This window comes from Felis catus, chromosome E3 (assembly GCF_018350175.1).
Source record: "Felis catus isolate Fca126 chromosome E3, F.catus_Fca126_mat1.0, whole genome shotgun sequence".
Classification (NCBI taxonomy): domain Eukaryota; kingdom Metazoa; phylum Chordata; class Mammalia; order Carnivora; family Felidae; genus Felis; species Felis catus.
The window spans coordinates 18,127,030-18,134,427 of NC_058383.1; the positions used below are offsets into that span (position 1 = coordinate 18,127,030).

Sequence of the window (7,398 nt, forward strand, 5' to 3'; positions counted from 1 at the left end):
CTGGGTGGCGCAGTTGGTTAAGCGTCCGACTTCAGCCAGGTCACGATCTCGCGGTCCGTGAGTTCGAGCCCCGCGTCAGGCTCTGGGCTGATGGCTCGGAGCCTGGAGCCTGTTTCCTACTCTGTGTCTCCCTCTCTCTCTGCCCCTCCCCCGTTCATGCTCTGTCTCTCTCTGTCCCAAAAATAAATAAACGTTGAAAAAAAAAATTTATATTACTTATTTTAGTTTTTTTAGAGAGAGAGAGAAAGTGCACGTGAGCTAGGGAAAGGGGCAGGAGAGAGAGTGAAGCTTAAGCAGACTCCATGCTCGGTGCAGACCCTGAACGCAGGGCTCGATCCCATGACCCTGGGATCATGACCTGAGCCGAAATCAAGAGTCAGATGCTCAACTGACTGAGCCACCCAGGCGTCCAAATAGTAACCCTTACTTAAAAAAAATTTGGGGGGCGGGGGGGGACGCCTGGGTGGCTCAGTCAGTTAAGCATCTGATTCTTAATCTCAGATCAGGTCTCGATCTCAGGGTTGTGACTTCAAGCCTCACATTTGGGCTCCATGCTGGATGTGAAGCCTACTTAAAATAATAACAAAAAATTAAATAATAAAAAAACTGGGGGGGGCACGTGGGTGGCTCAGTTGGTGGGGTATCTACTCTTGATCTTGGCTCAGGTCAAGATCTCACAGTTCATGGGATCAAGCCCCACATCGGGCTCTACACTGACAGTGCGGAGCGTGCTTACGATTCTCTCTCTCTCCATCTCTCTCTTTGCCCCTCTCCTGCTTGCATGCTCTCTCTCTCTCTCTCAAAATAAATAAACATTTTTTTAAAAATTAAAAAAACATTTTGTGAGAATGCTTAAGATCTACTCTCTTAGCAAACTGCAATCATACAGTACAGTATTATCAACTATAGTTACCATGCTACACAGTGGAATGTCTGTACCCTTTTACCAACTTTCCCCATTTCCTATACTTCCCAATTCCTGGTGACCACCATTCTACTCGGTTTCTACGTGTTCAACTTTTTTTTTTTAAGAAATATATATATATATTTTTAAGTAATCTTTATCCTGAAGGTTGGGCTCAGATGCACGACCCTGAGATCAAGAGTCACATGCTCTACAGACTGAGTCAGCCAGGAGCCCCTGTGTTCAATTTTTTGATTTTAGATTCCACGCATAAGTGACACCATGTGGTATCAGTTTTGCTTTTAAGCCTTTGAACTGCCTAGATGATGCCCACCCAGCTTACCCAGGATCATCACTTAAAAGTCAAATGATTGTAGATGGTAACCACACCTACTAAGCCTCTTCACAACAACACCTAGACTGCTTTTGACTTAACAGTCTACTACAGCCTAGCCAAACTGACACAAACTACCTGTTGCACCTGAGAAAACCTAGGAGGGCTGGGGTGGGGAATCAGGACAATGGCAGGGAATGAAGGAGTTTGCTGACCAAAGTCAGATAAAAAGATTACTGAGGAATGCTGGGAACTTAGCTAATAGCTATTAGAGGTCACAGTGGGGTTGACAGAGTATTGCACAGGGACTTGGGAAACCTAAGTCCTACCTCCCCTCGGCTACATGGCCTCAGTCAAATCTCTTAACCTCTCTGGGTTTCAATTACCCATTTGTAAAAGGAGCTTCTCTGGGTCACACGCTCTGTATGACCTATCCAGCTCACACATGCTAGGAATCTAACAATTTACTGTTACATGAAAATAACTGGCCTCACTGTGTGGTGGTTGAATGTTAAATAGGGATAACTGAGATATGTGTAGGAAGGAGGTCCCAGGCACATAGCCTGAGGTGGCCTGGAATGGGGGCACGTCTGAGGCCTTTCCAAGTAGGGAATACTCTGGAATGAAGGGCCCAAAGGCCCACAAACTACAAAGAGAACCCACAGCTCCTCTGATGGCAACTGGAGATGAAAGGCAATCTCTCAAAAAGAAGAGCCCACCCCCGGCTAGGGGCGCCTGGCTGGCTCTGTTGGTAGAGCACTGGATTCCTGAACTTGGGGTTGTAAATTTCAGCCCCATGTTAGGTATAAAGGTCAGGAAGAAGAAAAAAAAAAAGACCCTTCCCACCCTACCCTGACCCTCCCTACAGGAGGTCACCAAATTAACTGGGTGATATGACTGCTTCCCGGTTTGGACCATCATGGACCCCCCAGTGGCTGGTACTGAGTCCTCAAGCTCCCACTGCAGAGTGGAGCAATGAAAGAGCCATTTTAAGGAAACGCAGGGCCAGGCCTCTTGAGCAGTCCCAAGAATAGAGAAGCCCCAATATGCACAAGCTGATGCAGTCACCCAGGAGACAGCTAAGGTCAACTCCCTAAGCAATCACCACCCACAAAACAACCCAACTATCCAAGAAAGAGAAGACTCCCCTTGGACTACAGTTCGTGGGTTTCAAGAAAGTTTTGAGCCCAATAAATTCAAGTCCAGCCAATGAGACGATGTGATCCTTGGCGCTGTCACGTGTAACGTGATGGGGAAGGACACCAAATATAGATCGATTACTAACACAGCACGTATGAGAGAACATTTAAGGATCACTTCTGGTAGGAAGTCTATATTAGCAGTCATACATGTTTTGGGGTGTGGTTATTTCAAGCAAAATAGTACAGAGAGACGAAAAATGGAAGAGGGACTTACATTTATTTTGCATCCATTGTGACTTCAGGCACTCTGCAAAAAATACTTCATTTATTTATGACAACAATCCTATCGGAAGGTAGTAAGCATGGTCTCATTTTTCAGATGAAGTCACCAAGACAGAAATCAGTTACGTCTGTAGGTGGCTTAAGAGTTACAACAGCAGATGTCCAAGGCCTGTTGTGTCTCCTTCCCCTCCAGCCTTAACCCCCTGCTTATTCCCCAGTAGGTGATAACCAAGCAAACCCAAACAAAAGCATGTTTGGTTTTTTCTCTGCTTCGGTTTGCCATTAAAGGAACTCACCCAGAAACCCTCCAAATCTTGGTGGAGCAAATGAAAGTGAGATTTCTTGGAGTCAGTACAAAGTAGAGCTCTGGAAAATTACATGGCTTCATTCAGTCATATTACAAATATTCATTAGGTGCCTATGTGTCAAGCACTCTGCTACATGCTGTTACTTGTCCAAAGTCACGAACATAGCATAGAGCAGAGTTAGGATTGAACCCAGGTCTTTCTGACATTGAAATGTGGGCATTTTCCACATGTCTGATTTTCAAACGTCTTAGAAACAAAGTCTTGGACAAGATTTTCCAGTCTGAAGATCCTACAATTAGAAAACCACGCCATGATGGGGTGTCTGGGTGGTTCAGTTGGTTGAGCTTCCAACTTCGGCTCAGGTCATGATCTCACGGATCGTGAGTTCAGGACCCGAGTTGGGCTCTGCGCTGACAGCTCAAAGCCTGGAGCCTGCTTCAGATTCTGTTTCTCCCTCTCTCTCTGCTCCTCCCCATCTCGTGCTCTGTCTCTGTCTCTCTCAAAAATAAATTAACATAAAAAAAAAAGAAAGAAAACCATGCCATGCTTCTGCACATGAGTTCTGACAAATATATATGCCTGTGGAACCCAAACTCCTCCATCAAGATACCATCATCAAGATGTCACCATCACTGCCCAAAATATTCCTTCTGGGCCTTTCCCAGTCACTTCTTGCCCTCAACTCCCAAAAGGCAACCACTTTTCTGACTTTTTCCACCATAGCCTAGTTTAGCCTGTTCTGCATTCAAACTGTTGTTATATATTAGACAGCATGGAGCACTTGGAAAACCTCACTGTACGCCCCTGAGAGAATGAGTGAAAAGGCAAATAACATCTTTAGTATCATGAAAATTGCTTTAACTCTGTAGAGGCCAGGGGTCCCCAGACTACATTTTGAGAATCCTTGCTCTAGGGAATACAAGATCTTATTTATTTATTTATTTATTTATTTATTTATTTATTTAGCACACGTGTGCTCTAGGGAGAGGGGCAGAGGGACAGAGAGAACCTTAAGCAGGCTCCATGCTCAGCGCCTAGCCTGAAGCAGGGCTCACTCCCATGAACCTGGGATCATGAGCTGGGCTGAACTCAAGAGTCTGAGCACCCAGGCGCCCCATGCTGTAAATGTGAATGTGCCACTCCGTTTTGTCTTCTCGAGGCGTCCTCTGCAGTGAGCAGGTCATGCTTGCCCATGCACAGCACCCCTTCAGAGCCCACCTCCGTGCCTTCAGTAAAGGACCTGCGGTTCCTTTTAGGGACCTCCCCCCACCCCCCCAACCCCCATAGCTCTTATACAGAGTCTATGACGTGAAGGAAAAGGATGTCCACCTGGCAGACTGGCAAGGCTTCCTGGCCACCCGTGTGCTCTGTTATCTCTCCCAGGAGTCCTTCCCCACCTGGCCCCCCAGATCTGGTCTTTTCCAGCGCCAATTCCCTTCTTCATCACTGCTGCTGTGTCTCTCACCCCAGATGATCCTCATTTATATCTTCCCAGGCTTAAAGGACAGAACCGTCTTCCTCGCTAACTAGTCTCCTTCCTGTTGTTATGGCGTAAACTCATGACTTTCCTCTGTTCTGCTTTGCTTCCCAAGGGTCTCATCTGGAAATTTGAAAAAAAAAAAAAAAAAAATCCACTACTTCTTTCTCTTCACCTGTCAGGTATTTCAGAACCTAATTTCCACCAGGCAAATGCACATCCTTAAAACCCTAGGAGGCAGATTCAACCATTAATCCCTTTTACCACCTCAGGAAATGGAGGCAGAGAGAGGCTAAACCCCTACCCTGGGTGGTCTGATACAAAGCCCTGTCCCTAAGCTATTTATTCAACCTAGGAAGTCCTGACTCCCTGACCTATGCTCTTTCCACTACTTCCGGCAGGTATCTTACCAAATTTCTGGGGACTGGCAACAAATGTGAAAACCTGAAGAGCCTTTTCTGAAGTGTGGGGGGAGACCAAACTGCCAATGGTGTAAGTCCATAGTTTCCCAAGGGTAGTCTAGGAGATTCTGAAAGTGTCTCGGCCGAGGTGGGGGGTAGGGGGGGGAGGGAGTGTCCACAAGGCCAAAACCATTTTCATAATAAAACTAAGATGCCATTTGACTTTTCTCCTTGCATCCTTACAGTTCTCAAGAAGCTATATGATGTACTGATATCACAACATACGGAATGCAGAAGCGGGCATGAGAATACAGCTATTTTCTCTTAAGCCAGACATATTTGAAAAAAAAAAAAAAAAAAAACGTAAAACAATGCCACTCTTCTCACTATTGTTTTGCTTTGGAAAAAATTTCCAAATTTATTTTTGGGGCGCACTTGGGTGGCTCAGTTGGTTAAGCATCCGACTCTCAGTTTCGGCTCGGTCATGATCTCATAGTTCATGAGTTCAAGCCCTGTGAGCAGAGCCTGCTTAGGACTCTCTCTCTGCTCCTCCCCACTCACTCACTCTCAAAATAAATAAACTTTAAATGGTAAATCTTATGGACATTTAAAAACTATCTTTAAAAGTAAAATGTTATATTCTGTGTAATAGGTTTGTTATTGTAACTTTGGGGGAAGATTTTTAAATGGAGGTACAATTCACTTATCATTTTTAAGTGTATACTTCAGTGGTTTTTAGTATATTCACCATGCTGTACAACTATCACACTAATTCTAGAACATTTCTATCACCCAGAAAGAAACTCTACACCTAACTAATAGCAATAATCCTAATTCACCAACACTTCACCAACTTCTGATCTACTCTGTCTCTATGGATTTGTTACTGCAATTTTTAAGTGCATTAATAAACATTTAAAATTTGTTTTCTTTTTTGTAAAGTTTATTTATTTTGAGAGAGAGAGCAAGAGGGGTAAGGGCAGAGAGAGAGAGAGAGAGAGAGAGAGAGAGAGAGAGAGAGAGAGGTGGGAGGGGAGTGAGAGAATCCCAAGCAGGCTCCACAGTTAGCACCCATTCCGGGCTCAAACTCACTAACCCTGAGATCGTGAGGTGAGCTGAAACCAAGAGTTGGGAGTTTAACCACCAGAGCGGAGCCACCCAGGCACCCGTTTTAATTTCTAATACAATAAGTATGAAGACACAACCCATATAAACAAAGGATCTCTTGGGCCTCAATTTTTTAAAACATTTTTAAATTATTTTAAATTATTTTTATGTTTATTCATGTTTGAAAGAGAGAGAGACAGAGCACAAGCAGGGGTGGGGCGGAGAGAGAGGGGAACACAAAATCTGAAGCAGGCTCCAGGCTCTGAGCTGTCACTACAGAGCCCGATGTGGGGCTGGAATTCAGGAACCGTGAGATCCTGACCTGAGCGGAAGTCAGACGCTCAACCGACTGAGCCACCCAGGCGTCCCTTAAATTAACTTTTAAGTAATCGCTACACCCACCCTGGGGCTGTTATTTACAACTCCAAGATCAAGAGTCGCAGGCTCTACCTACCTACAGAGCCAGCCAGGTGTCCCTGAGGCCTCATTTTTTTTTTTAACAATGTAAAGGATTCCAATGCCAAAAAATTTGAGAACCGCTGGTCTAACACTTGTTTTGTTTAATAGTCTAGACATGTCTAACCCAGGGCTCTATCAGGAGCTCAAAGATGGGACATTCATCCCTGGTTAAGCTTCCATTCATTCCTGGTTAAGGACTTCACAGATGGCTGAACGCCTAGGACACTGGGACCGTGGATGAAGCTAAGTAACAGACTGAACATGCCTTTAAGGCTCACTCCGATATATTGAGTTACAAAGCAAGGAACATCCGAGACCAGCCCCCCTCCGCTCAGATTTGACATAAGAGGAGACATGTCACCTGATATCTGCATGGTGATGTGGGCTTAGCAAGAGGGGGAGTGTAACGCGACTGTCTACAAACCAGACAGCGCAGGCCAGACCTACAGAAGTGACCAGACGGTAAAGTACCGTGGACTGGCACTGAGTTCCAGTCCGAGAACCCACAAACCCACGAACCCACGGAACGCGAAACAAGCTGAAGCAAGAAACTGCTGAAAGTGAAACTCGCTTTGAATAACCCGTTTCCACGCACGTCTCCCTTTTTCATATAATCACCTCTTCTGCCACTAAAACAGCTAAAATTGTATTCAATTCAGGGAAATCTGGGAGTAAATCGATTAAGTGCCTTCGATCACTGCTTGATTAGTACCAAAATTCGTGGTTGAGGGGGAAACACGAGGCGAAAAGTCTGGACTTACGCAAATCTACGACTCGAAAGCCGAAAGCCAGAAGGTACAGAGAGTCCAGTGCCCAGCGGCGCTCAGCAGCTCCTCCGACCGCCACCGCCGTCCAAGCCTCGGGCGCCAGAGTTCAAGCCACGACGCGCGCCGGGGCGTCCACCGCTGGGTGGCCATCCTGCGCGCATGCGTCCTCCGCCAGGGGAAACTTTTTCTTGCAGGACCCTGAGGCGAGCCCTAGAGG

The 7,398-nt window shown here is 45.8% G+C and overlaps 1 protein-coding gene across 2 annotated transcripts in view; it reads right to left on the minus strand.

Moving 5' to 3' along the window:
• Nucleotides 1-7,341, minus strand: part of CE3H16orf54 (chromosome E3 C16orf54 homolog) — a 78,581-nt gene extending 71,240 nt beyond the window's left edge. The window contains exon 1 of one of the 2 annotated variants that reach the window (XM_019820704.3): nt 7,176-7,341. The gene's annotated coding sequence lies outside the window, so the exon portion shown is untranslated. The remainder of the gene's footprint in view (nt 1-7,175) is intronic. The other variant, XM_006942156.5, reaches the window with a different exon arrangement.
• Between the last annotated feature and the right edge of the window lie 57 nt (nt 7,342-7,398).